This window comes from Ascaphus truei, chromosome 2 (assembly GCF_040206685.1).
Source record: "Ascaphus truei isolate aAscTru1 chromosome 2, aAscTru1.hap1, whole genome shotgun sequence".
Lineage (NCBI taxonomy): Eukaryota > Metazoa > Chordata > Amphibia > Anura > Ascaphidae > Ascaphus > Ascaphus truei.
Window position 1 is genome coordinate 388425190 of NC_134484.1, and position 14161 is coordinate 388439350.

General features: G+C 39.0%; 1 protein-coding gene across 2 annotated transcripts in view; it reads left to right on the forward strand.

Moving 5' to 3' along the window:
• The first annotated feature begins 4946 nt into the window (after positions 1 to 4946).
• DGKB (diacylglycerol kinase beta) overlaps positions 4947 to 14161 on the forward strand; it is an 895737-nt gene continuing 886522 nt past the window's right edge. Inside the window, exons 1-2 of one of the 2 annotated variants that reach the window (XM_075587224.1) lie at positions 4947 to 5009; positions 5119 to 5331. The gene's annotated coding sequence lies outside the window, so the exon portion shown is untranslated. Of the gene's footprint in view, positions 5332 to 14161 lie in introns of both variants that reach the window. The other variant, XM_075587223.1, reaches the window with a different exon arrangement.

Here is a 14161-nt window from a genome sequence, read left to right on the forward strand (position 1 = left end):
TCAGTAAGGAGACACCTCCAACCCCTTACTCCCGCCGGGCGAAGACGGCACCTGCAGAGTGCGAGAGAGAAAGGCTTGCGGCCTACCTGCCCGTCCGATTTACACCGATGATACAAAAGGTTGACACAAAGGCTCGCACTCTACTGAGGCGGCGACGTCAGGTGTGTCCTCCAAGGCAGAGTCAGATACTGATATGAGATTGGTATCAGGGTATGAGCACCAAGACAAGTGATGGGCGCCGCTGTTTACAGGGTACCATGAAGGTATGGACCGTACTCGGTTCTTACTCATCAAGAATAACATAGTTGACCATTAGTGGGCTGTAGGCACCTTTCCTCCCCAGGAGGTTGCTGACGAACTGGATAAACGGTATAGTGATATTGAGCAAAAGTTAATCATTCCCAAGGGTCCCGCTGTACTGTATGATGACGTTGCCCCAGAGGAGCCTGAGTTTTGGGTACTGCCAAGCAGGGCAGGTGACCGTAAACTGACCAAACTAAGCCGAGCAGACAGAGCCATAGTGGCCAGGTATAGGCAGTCCCATGGCTATGAGTTCCCCTACGTACCTGAGCCCATTATGTTAGAGACAGAGGAGCAGAGAGATACCTGGCTCCGGAAGGCTGTTATTCAATACCTTCAAACTAAGTTCGGTAGGGCGGTCTATCATAACGAGGACAAGGTCTGTGATGTTATACGGGCATGGAGTGTTGGGAGGAGTATCAACATGCATAGCGTGGTGTATCGGCCGGAGTATGGGTCAGTACATCCCCATTATATAAAAGTTACGGATCACAATTGGCGGGAAGTTAGGAAGCCTGACCCGTGCCTTTACTACTAGTTAGGTTCTCCATGTTGGGAGTTACCGTGTATCTTTAAATCGCCATCTGGGTGGAACATTCTGATGTATGGGCACTAATCAATTGTGTTTGTTTTCCAGATTGTTCACTTGCAGGATGGTTCTGCCAAAATTAGGTCCAAGTGGGGACCATTGGATTCCACCGGAGGGAGAGTGTAGCCCTGGTAAGAAATAGGGCTATATGTCTATCCTCCTACTGGTATAAGCCCTGCTAAGGGCAGGCTGCCAGTAGTTAACCTGGGTTTCCCCCACATCAAGTCCTGCTTTGAGTGGTGAAGGTAGGCCACCTTACTCTGTGTCTAAGGCAAGAGACATAGGGGAGGGGTCTGCGGACATCATGAGGGGCAGGGCTGTGTCAATTTAGTTTGCCTGTTCCTGTCAGTGACAGTTAGTTGAGTTCTGATCTATCCTGGGTTCAGAGCTGAGCAGAGACTGTGTGAGCTAAGTAGGTGCCTGAGGAGTAGGGCCTAGTTAACAATAGGTGGACCAGTGCCTCTCACCCTGCATAGGGGGTGAGGAAAGAGCTAGCCCCACCCTGAGTGCCCGTGGCTTGGGGTGGTGGCAGAGATACAGTGAGCACCCACAGACCATCCAGAGGGTGTGCAGTCTAGAGCTGGGAGAGAAGACCCTGTACCTGAGACCAGCGTGTTGCTGGGATTACTGTGTGCTGCTGTGACAATAAAGAGAGCAGCTGCTACTTTTACCAAAGACTGAGACTGTAATCTCTCGTCCCTGAGTGGGAATTCTCTGTAAGGTTTCCACCCCATATCCCTGGGGCTTAACAGAGATGAGGCATTGCACCATTGAGACCAGATGAAGGCAAGAACCCCAGAAACCTGGTCCTGTACTCCCCCACACCATCTCGGGAGACTCAGGCCCTCCTGTTGCCCACAGATATGCACCACCTAGACATATGTAGCCAGACCTTAGTACACCCTAGGGGGTCCGATCTGCGACTGGGGGGGGGGGGGTCTGAGGCTACATATATAAAGACATTCCATTACTTTAAGTGAACATGATCATATATTATATATAAAGACATTGCATGAACAGTTAAAGATAAAATAAGTTATAGGCGTATGTAACAGTTACAGACCACATTAAAATGTGAGACGGCTTTAGTTTTTAAAGAACTTGAGTCTCAGGTAGATTGTTTCAGTTGTGAGGTGAACGGTCCTTGGGACCGTGAAAAGTCCCTTTCAGTCAGATCTCAATTGACAAGTGCAGCGTGTGATAGGGGGAAGGAGCTCATTTAGATATGGGTGTAGCTTGCCAAAGAAGTATTTGAAGGGAATACAGGAAAGATGAACTTTGTGCCAAGATTCAAGTGATGGCCAATAGTGTTCTTTGAGCATTTCACAGTTATATTTGGCTGTTGTATATTTCACATGGTTTTAATAAAACGTTATTTTGATTTTATACATGTGCCATGTCTGGTTTTGGCTACTACCCTGCCCTACCTGACATGTAAGTCCTGGTATCAGTGCAGGCAGTATTAGGCCCCCCAATTTAGGGTTTTCCACAGCAATTAGCAGCTCCTTGAGTGACAGGGGGAGGTGGGACAAGGCCTGTGTTCTGCCCAATTCTGGGCTCAGACCTTGAACCCTCCCCCAGGGACTTAAGGGGTTGCACTTCCTATATTGAGTTAGTTGTCTCTCCCCTTTGAGAGAGACTGATCACACACAAGAGGTGTTCAGAGCTCTTTCACCTTCTATCCCCTCCCTTAGGGGAGTGAGAGTGAGAACTCTGCTACATCAGGGAGAAGAGGAAGAGCTGGGACCGACCTCTGGGCCCCATGACTGGGGGTTGGAGTCCAGGGACCATCCTAAGGCTGCGCTTATAGTGCCGGCTACGTGACCGATGACATCACACGTCGCCATTGCGAAAGTTAAATTTCAAATTTAGGCGACGTCGCTGTCTGCAAGGCCAGTGACGTCATAAAAGGGGAAGGTAGAGGGACAGAGAAGCTCTCCGATTGGCTACATTGAGAGGCCATCGCTGAAAAAAATAAATATCAGTCACTACCACATTTTTGGTAGCACTGTCGCGCCGTCGCCCCGTCACCGTTGCGTGCACTATAAGCTCCGATGACGGTGACAATGCATTTGTTTTGATGTGACGGTTGTGTCGCTGTTGCCACACCTATAAGCGCAACCTAAGGCTGGAGACCAGTGTTATAGTATGCAGTGGAAGGATGTATGCTGTACTCTGTAATGGAGAATAAAGAAGTTCCTGTTACCAAATATACTCCTGGCTTGCAGTCTGTAAGGGGGAGCATGAGAGTTCTGGTGCAGGGGCTGCCTCCAGCTCTCCTGGAGCCTGTGGCAGATGAAGGCGCTGACTAAAAAATGAAGGGGAACCAGCTATCACCCCTAAAGCCTGTCCTGTTTCCCCAATAACATCGACGGGATCTCCGAACTCTTGTGAGCCAGCAGGTAAGCACCACTATACACTTGGTAGCCAGGGAATCTCCCAAAGGGTGAGGGAAACACTGCTACATACATCATATGCCTAATAATCTTTTGAATGATTGTGTTTTAGTAAGATTCATTAGCATACAGTATCTAGAGATTGTATCCCTTTCAGAAGTTTGGCTGTGAAATCATGCGTGCTGCTATTGATTCCTGCATGTTGTTTTCATTATGAAGTTTGTGTAGAGGTATTTTTGTCTGCTTTAGCTAATAGTCACGTTTTATTATAATTATTATTAATATTTTATTATGACAGTGTCACAACGTTTTGCTATGTGTGATTGTGTGATGTTGACAGTTTATTGTACTGCTTTCTCACGGTGGTTGATGAACTCTTATGTGTCTCTCTGATTTGAGTTTACTCTGCACGTGGTTCCCATCCAGTGCATGCTGCTATTCCGTGTTGGGTTGCTGCTTTCATTGTACTGTAGCTTTGGTGGGAACTTCTTTAATCTATTTGGCATTTCACTTTAGGATATAAATTCTAGAGGTTAGTTGTCTGCTTGTTTGTCTTGAGAAAGGTTCTCATTTGAACCAAAATAAAAAGTAATTCAATATTTTGTATTTGTTTGGTTAGTCCTGCGAGTGTTTGATATGTATAACGTATATAATACTGCTAGTATATTTTAAAATGTATAGCTTAATACTGAAGTAGCATTTTTATGTGTATAATATATGGTGTCTGTGGTTCTTCATACATATAATACATTTTTAAATGGTTCTGCAGTTTATAAAAAGTACAAAACCACAAATCTAGACAGCACGAGTCTATTCACCACTGTAAACTATTGCACAAGGTAACAGGACAAGCTTTTTGAAGCTTATTGAATTGCAGGTGCATGCTTAATAGGCTGAAAAAAGCACATTTAAATGCACATGTACATATTTTTTAACAGTTCCTAACACCGCCTGTTCTTACCTCTTCTTTGCAGCAATGTTTCTCCTCCTTCAAGACAAATCTGAAACCCCACCTCTTAAATTAAGAATCAGAATAGCCTGGACTCATGGCTATTATCCCACAGTCACTCTTGCCAAGCACTGCCATCTACTGCACTTATTCCCTCACCTGCGGTCTCTGTACATTTCCCATCATACCTGTACCACTTGGATTGTAAGATCTCCAGGGCAGGGATTTTCTTTCATATTGTCTGAATTTGTTGTGCTTATTGTATTATAATTCCTTGTATTGTACAGTATTGTTTTATAGAACACTGAGTACACTGTGAGCACTATATAAAGATACACATACATACATGTTTTCAATACTGAATACTGTGAAACTGTGCACACTTTTTTTCACAATAATATTTGCCGTTAAGCCATCTTATACTTTTATTAAATTCCAGTCTCTGTGAAATTCTGTCAAAAGTTGCAATATTTGGCTTTAATCAGTCAAAACTATTGTGTCATACAGTATATACTATTTTCAGGAATTTTTACTGCAAATGCTCAATTGATGGGAAATCCCTTGGGGTTAAAACCTCACAGATCAGTGTTGCTCTGACATCACTTCAGAAGCTACAGTAAGGAGAGGGAGAGAGAGAGGGAGAGAGGGAAAGAGAGAGAGAGGGAGAGAGAGAGAGAAAGATTCCCTCCTCCTATCTGGACCAGCGTTTCACTCTACACAGAAAACAGAGGCATGCAAGAGGACAAGGAGGGAGAAATAAACAAGGCAATCAATTGTAAGGAATCCTTAATTAAATCCACTAGATGGAGCAAGCTGTAATTCTATTATATCCCATTACTGTTGCAAGGCAGAAAAGGATCATATTGTTTGAATTGTATAATTAGCAGGAAGGAAAACAGCAAGAGGTGAAATACTGTCTGTAGTGATGACTGCACTTCCCCTACTGCCTGCTGCAATTGCCTGACATCTCTATGTAAGCTGTCAACTGGCTGGTTACAATTAAATCCTTTTGAATCCAGTCATCCGCCAGGCAAGTGTCTGCATTCCCTAATGAGGTTGATCCAAGACCATTAGGACCCTCATACTATTAACTTCAGGTAAGTGAACGCAATGCTTTTTGGGGGTCCAATTTATACAGTACTATACCAGCAGTAGCACATCTCTGCAACCCGGGTTGCTTTTCAGTGGATAGGTTGATACCTGAGTATTGTAATTTGCTAAACCTCCTAGTGAATCTCTCTCTGCAGGAGAGTTAAGCTTGATCACAAGCAAAGTGCACTGTACAGTACATCCATTCACATGCATGGGAATTACAGCTGTGCTGCGGGAAATGCTGCGGTTTGCAGCTGGCTGAACTGCAGGTCAGGCACAGTAGAGTAGATTTAGATGACTGTGATCGTGTTGCTTTTGTGCAATTTCTATGTTGCCGGAAAGGGTTTAGGATACGATTTTAATTAAAACAAAAAAGCTTGGTTACAACTGGGTGAGGATTAAGTATCAACATTAAAGTACCAACAATTGGTAAAGATGCTAAAGTCTTTTTGTTAACATTGGGATTTATAAAGGTAGTTACAGTACTACTGTAGTATTGGGACTGGGGGATCGGATTGCAATAAAGTACTTATATTGCCATTGAAGCATAATTAAAGATGGAGCTCTGTGGTTAGGTATATTAAATGACAGCAACAACTCCTGAGTGATTTCCTGCATATTAGAAAGCATATACCACGAGGGATGTGCTAATACTATGAATGCACCCAATGACATTATTCTAATTATTTGTTTGTCGTTATTGCCTTGATGTGTAAATGTGAATTGCTGTCTGCCATTGCTCATTTTACTGCACTAATTTCAATAGATGATTGAAAGAATGTGAATTCCCCATATGAACATTGCCTTAGTGCCTTTATGATGACTAGCAAACACAATATATATGACTTTTCTGAATAAAATAAATGTGAGACATTTTCAGAAACATCATTGAAAATCTGTGATAAAGGCTAATGTGAACATTTTCCTGGGTACTGTAAATGTCTTTTTTTCCAATGCTTTTTCCCCTTATATGAATCAGGTTTCTAAATTGCACATAAACAGTGTAGCATGTTCTTCAAAGACCTAACTCTTCACAGACATATTGTAAAAATATATGTACATGTGATGACAAGCCTTTTCTTTCTTAACTTAGGTCGTGAGATATTAGATCTGACTGCAGATTATTGTGGCTAATGTACTGCGGCAGTTTGGTTACCTTATAATGAACACATACATTCAGTGCCTAATGGCTAAGAAACCGAAGATGAAAGAGTTAACACATTAATTGCAAGATAAGACAGAAAGACAGTGTACTCTGTTTAGATTATTTCTAATTTCTTGTAATTCTATTAAGTTATGAAGTGAATTGATGCTTTGTAATCATCTGCATACCTGTCAAGTATATGTTTACTTAAAGAAAGGTTGTCATAGCAAATACTGTAGCTGGTATTGCAATGAACGCTGTGTCTTTTTGCTATGGTGCAAGAAGGGTTTCCCTGCACATACAGTATATACAAACTGTTATTATGACTTCTCAGCAGCATACTTTTCCTGTTCCTGCACTTCATTGCAGCAACTTAATTGATTGCTATGATAAGATTGCTTTGCAATTGTGAGCACAAACAAAATAATGTAACACTGATGTGGTAATTCGTCATATTTACCTTTTTTCATTATCTTTTGCTCATCTTAAAGCTATTTTGTATCGCCGCTCTTTAAGATTTTACTTGTGCAAATTAAATGTTACTGTTTGTTCTAATTTCGTAGAACAGGTACTATATATATATATATATATATATATATATATATATATATATATATATATACTATACCTCCTAGTGAATCTCTCTCTGCAGGAGAGTTAAGCTTGATCACAAGCAAAGTGCACTGTACAGTATATCCATTCACATGCATGGGAATTACAGCTGTGCTGCGGGAAATGCTGCAGTTTGCAGCATATATATATGTATATATATATATATATATACACACACAAAGTAAACCCCTTTAAAGTTGCCAGTAATTGTAATTATCAGTATTCATGCAGTTGGCACATAAAGGCCAACATATGCAGAGCGTATGTAGTAAGTAATTACTAAATCAAAAAGTCTAATTGTCCAATAGGAAAGTATTGCTTAGGGAGAAGGAGCGACTCAGTGATTAAAGACTGAGACTGGCACTGAGTTTGAAGCAGGCCTGGTTCAATTCCTGGTGTTGGCTTCTTGTGACCTTGGGTAAGTCACTTTATCTTCCTGTGCCTCAGGCACCAAAAACATAATATATAAACTCCACGGGGCAAGCACCTGTGTCTGCAAAAATGTCTCTATAAAGTGCTACGGAAAACTAGCAGCGCTATACAAGAACATATTATTATTTCACCAAAACAAAAAGCAAAATGATTTATTTATTTTTGTGATTTTTGGGTCCTTGTAATTTATCGCATCCTCTGCTTTCATGTCTACATGACAGGGAAATGGGATTGCAGCCAGACTGTTGGTTGGCAGGTATAGTACAAAAAGTATTTCCAGTAAGTGCGCAAGCTGGGATAGACATAAGGCTAAGATATTCATGTCAACATATAAAAAATAGCAAAGAATCATAAAGGATCTAAGGTTTTACAACAGATAGGATAATGGGTTGAGTAGCGAACCAATTAGTTCTTGTCTACCATCAAATGCTATGATTTGCTATGACTGTATATATATATATATATATATATATATATATATATATATATATATATATATATATATATATATATATATATATATATATATATATATATATATATATATATATATATATATATATATGTTATATGGTGGGCTATAAAGTATGAGGAATAAAATGCTTGGACAGAGGCAAAGAGAAGGAAAGCTACCACAAATACAGGTTCTAAATGTAAAAATCGGATGCTATTTTTATGGTGTAAATTAAGAAAACAAACCATGGGGATATTGTTAATTTTATAGGAATTATTAGCATACTCTAACACATTATTAGGGTATAATGTAAATTATGTATAGTCTTGAGATTCATTGGTTTCTAATCAGAGGTACTTTAATTCCATAATGCCCACATGCAGTTTTTAATCATTAAATGCACCTACACTTCACCACACATTACCACAAGCCCTTTCATGTAATTGTGTTGTTTACAATGTTGAACTTTAGTTTCAAAGTTCTTATAGTTTATCATCTTACACTGTATTTTTTTGTCTTTAGAGCTTATGTTGATATCCCCATTTATTATCACTGTATCAAACACTGTACAGTAAATCATACTGCAAATCATTGAGTACATCATCCGAGTCTTAATACAGCACAATTAAAATCTGTATAATGTTTGTGCTCAAATCATAATCTTGCTCTCACCTCTATTCCTGAGATCCCAAAGTCTGCAAAAGTTTTTAAGAGCCATCGCCTCCCTTTCTTCATCTTAACTTTATTTCTCTTCTACAATACATTTTGCTTTTTGAGCGAGCAAACCACTTTCTCTGCCTTTACTTTCATTCAGGGCTACATTCTGTATCAAGGTTATTGGATGGCACCACATGGTGAATACCAACTATACAAAAACTCTCTCATTTTCTAGACATTACGATTTCATGTTATCCACTCATCCCATATAGTAACATAGCATTCTAATAGTGGATATTGAATGCTGACAGTATTTAGTACATGCAAAACAAACTTTCTTAAATCTAAAGTAAACTTTACCATGTGTTATCAGATTGCTAGGGGCCATACACATTGCCACATTTTCTGTATCATGCACGGAAAGCTCATTGATGTGAAGGCTCTGGTACTGTATGCCATTCAACTTTTTATACAGTGATTTTTAGGTTTCACGTTATACTTAAAAGTAAATAAAGAGTAGTATTAGCAAGCCAAATGGACAGGGAATAGTTCCGTGGGCGCCTATAAAATTTTACCACTATAAAGGATATACGAAAACCAAGCCTGTTGGTTGTGAAGATTGTTGATCCTCACGGTGGGCTTGAAAACAAAGAGAAAGCACAACACATAGCGTAATACTGTTGAAACATTAAACAAACAACATATAAGACAACATATAACAGCTGAATACTGAAATGGTATTTTTAGGACAATAAAATCATTTAATAACAATTAATATTTACTATAATGCACAATTTGCATGGACACATAGATTTAAGCAATTAAAAATCTGAATAGGTGGTTCAACTGCTCCGTAGCACCAATGTTGATAATAGCAATGCCTACTCACCAGATGGAATAGGTTTGCAGGCAGTGGATATTTTAGAGAGTATCCCCTCTCATCTGTGTGTTGCTCTCTGCTTAGCTGGCTTCTCTGTCGGCTCGTGGGTGCAGCTCATCAGCAGGTACTCCTGCAGCTCCAGGAAGCACGTCTGAGCAGATGGAACTCAGCTGCAGCTGATTCAGCACGATGTCAGCCACGGACCACCGTGAGCTAGTCTATCTGCTGCTCACTGCTAGCTGGCGTCTCTATCCGCTCGTGGACGCAACTTGTCAGCAGGTACTCCTGCAGGGCGCCAAGCAGGGCGCTTGAATAATGGAAAACCGCAACAGCTGGTTCAACTCGTCGGCGGCTATAAGAGATGGTTAGCTGGCAGCTCACGTTGATTCACCGATGTACGGGGGTACTACACCAATGTGTGCGGGGCTTGAACCTCCACCCTACGCGTTTCAAGAGCGATCTGCTCTCTTCCTCAGGGGTATAGCCTATTCCATCTGGTGAGTAGGCATTGCTATTATCAACATTGGTGCTACGGAGCAGTTGAACCACCTATTCAGATTTTTAATTGCTTAAATCTATGTGTCCATGCAAATTGTGCATTATAGTAAATATTAATTGTTATTAAATGATTTTATTGTCCTAAAAATACCATTTCAGTATTCAGCTGTTATATGTTGTCTTATATGTTGTTTGTTTAATGTTTCAACAGTATTACGCTATGTGTTGTGCTTTCTCTTTGTTTTCAAGCCCACCGTGAGGATCAACAATCTTCACAACCAACAGGCTTGGTTTTCGTATATCCTTTATAGTGGTAAAATTTTATAGGCGCCCACGGAACTATTCCCTGTCCATACTGTTTTCCTGACCAGGGGGTCAGGCTTTGTGTCCTAGGCAGCCCCTTATGTATAGTTTTAATTAATATATAAGGTAATAGTTACTACACCACACACATTGCGGTTAGCGCTACCTGTTTTGTTGTTTATTAGCAAGCCAAATGTATAACATATTTAAGCTTTTACCTGATGGCCCATATTTACCCAAGCAATACTATACCACAGGACACAAGGACACCTTGGCTTTAAGGCGTTTTATTGCATAGGGATAACAAATGTGAGTGGGAAAAAAGTGCGCTACTAAAATCAATTTGAATATAAATTATTAAACCATGTGAATGAACCCACATGAAGGTGCACAAAGTAAGAAATGATTACGTGATCCTATACAATCAAGAAAGCGTCTGCAGCCCCGAACACAAGGGTTGGCTCAACACCACCGAAGCTATAACAGATAAAACACAAGAAAACAGTGCACAACACTCATAGTGTAGTAGGTAAAAATATATTAAAGAACACAATGGTTAGGTGGGTATTCTGCGTACATCAATGTAAGATAAAAACAGCATTTATGGGACATATGTTACCCAAACACCAAGCAACAGGACCAGGTATGTTCAGCAAGGCACCATCTGTTGGTCGACAAGTTCCTCGTTGATATGGCAAAGCTCCTTGTTGATATGGCAAAGCACCTCTGATGGTGGATGTGCAACCCGGCTGCCCATCTTTACAGTCCAAGTGTTTAGATGGTGTGATGGTGTAACGATGATTAAAACATCCCAAGTAAATGTATAACTTATTTAAGCTTTTACATGATGGCCCATATTTACCCAAGCAATACTATACCACAAGACACAAAGACACCTTTGCTGTAAGGCATCTAAATGCATAGCACTGCTTAGTACTATGCAGTATATGAGTTTGTCTTTTCGGAAGCACTATCACAGAATTATAACACTGTCCTCAGTTAAATTATTTTAGTCTAATGCAAATAACTGTGTTACATACATAAAAATAACAGTCAAAATAAGTAGCCTCACTCTTCATCTGTTTATACAAATTAACGTTATTATTAATACCAAGGAAAATGGACATAATTAAACTCTGATTACAATTTATGACAGGATTAATAAACATATATGTTCTTTCCAATGAGCAAAGCTTTCAAATGTCTAAACATCCAAATATTTCTTTTTGCCAAGAGGTAGTCCTTGAGAATCTCAAAATATACTCTTGCCAATTGCTTTGCACTCGAAAACCAAATAGCTTTTATGAAGCTGAAATAAAACAGGAGCTCTGTAGACCAGTAGCTTTCATATAAAGTCATGTTTTTCAGAGGTTGAACATTGCCTATGCACTATATAATGTTGTAATGTTATATAAATATTTTTTTTTCCCTTTTAAAAATAATTCTATTAAAAAGTAAAACAGTATTGTTTAGTGTCATAAAGAAGACAATCCTATGTGTTTCTAAGGAAGAAATATAGCACACCAGGGGTACGTATTTAAAACAATGTATTTACAACAAAATATTCAATTACACATGTAGCATTTATAACTTACAATCTATTAAATAGAGGTGAGCTCAATTGGTGGATCAGAATGAGGGTCTAGAGGTCCGTAAATCAAATTCTCCAAGTACTGAATGCAACATGTCCCAGGACCATAAGCTGGATTTCATGCATTGTGCATGTTGATGTGCTTCATCAGGGATGTCATCAATGGAGTATAATACTCCTTATATATCCATAGTAATCAACAATGCAATTACAACAAACAATCTAGAAAGGTCTATGTCTATCATAAGGAAAACGTCCATACTATAAATCTATAATTAAATTGCTTCTAACATGTTAGACAAGAAATATAATCCTTTAATACAGTATATTTTTGTACAAAATATCTATACGTATAAAAATAAATTAATGTGCTAATGTGAGATAATATAGATATATACAAAATAGTCATATAAATGTGAGAATTTAATAATAGACTATTTATATACACCATCAATAATAAATGTATTGTGATACCCCAATCATTGGCTATAGCAAGGCTTTCTATCCCCAGCATCACGGATGAAAAAGCAAGCAATTACAACTACTCTAATAATAATGTATAATACAAATATTATTTATACATTAATTATGTAAATAGAATGATATACTGTACTGTAGTATGTTTTGACTCGTGTACACTGTGGCTAGTGAGTAGAGGCAGACAGCTCAGCACAATTCCTATTTCAAACAAAGGGAGGCCTCTTGTATTCTGATATGTTTATTGGGGGAAACAAAACAGAAATAAAAAGGGAAAAAGTACTCAGGAAATACACACTAGGGGATGGGGACATGTGAGGGGATTTGGAATAGGAATAGTAAAATACAAAGGCTTCTCACAGGGAACCAGTGGGAGAACAGTGCTGCTAATTGGCAAACTCTGAAAAGACAGCATATGACACAGTCAGAGAGGAAAAAAATTGAAGATTGAACCAACAGACAAGTGGAGGAGAAGCCCAAATCAGAGAGGTGGAAAAGGTGGTTTCCAGGGCAATAGCATCAAACCAGGAAGTGCTGGAACAGACCAGAGACCGAACATAGTATACACCACATAAATATACTAAAAACACCCACACATTAAGATATATCTACTATTATGGTGTATACTGATGATGAGATAGACCCCCCCCACACACACCTCACAAAATAAATAACAATTTAATTGATAACATAAACCCTACACATATATAAAAATAAACTTTAATTTAAAAAAAGGTGTAATATCTACAGAATCATTGAAACGTCATTGAGTACTTGGACTTCAATTTAAAAATCCAGATTTGTTCCCTACATAGTAGCTTTGTATCTTTGTTACCAGACCTAACATTATTCATAATTGACTCTATGCCCAGAAAATGTGAGGCATGCAGGATCCCAATTGTGTACCTGGAAGAAATGTTCAATAAAATAAGTAAGAGGTTTTCAGTGTCTATAACATTTTTATTGATGTTTTTTATATTCTTAAAATGTTCCCCAACGTATTGCAATTCACAATCACATTGAATGAAATATACAGCACATTTTGTACAGTATATGGATATGTGTATCGATTAGATATGTATGTTACAATAAATACACCCCATTAATGGCTCAGTAAGTAAAAGCATTGACTCTGAAAACAATGACGCTGCAGGGGAACTTGGCTGCAGGGGAATGGTGTCAGCTCCGTGTGACCTTGAACAAGTCTCTTTATCTCCCTGTGCTTCAGGTCTGATTATGTTTAATTGGTTTGGGTATATATGTATGTTCACTGCCACTCTTTCAATGCACATCCCTGAGGAAGGTCACGTTTAGCTGACCGAAATGTTGGATGTAGTGCCTTGTATTGTTCAGTATGAATACAGTTGATTCATCTACTTGGTTGTTTGCTGTCTCTCCTTTCCGGATCACCATCTGGTAATATCTGCTTTATATATATAAATAAATATATATATATATATATATATATATATATATATATATATATATAGCGATGAGTCAGTGTTAACAATTATTTTCCATTATTGCAAATGCATACATACTGTACACGTCCATTAACAAACCATTGTGTGCCATATTGAAGGTCAAAATATGTGCAAACCAGCACTATCTTTAGTTTTGTCATGTTAAGCTACTCACAGCTGATTTAGTTACTCAATTTCTCACTTGACCCTTGAGCTGTACAGTACATGCATGGTGTGTTTAGGGCCTGTGTGCATGATTCTGATATATAACACAATTAGTACAATTAAGGGACTGACATAATGCAGACTACACTATGTTTAAAT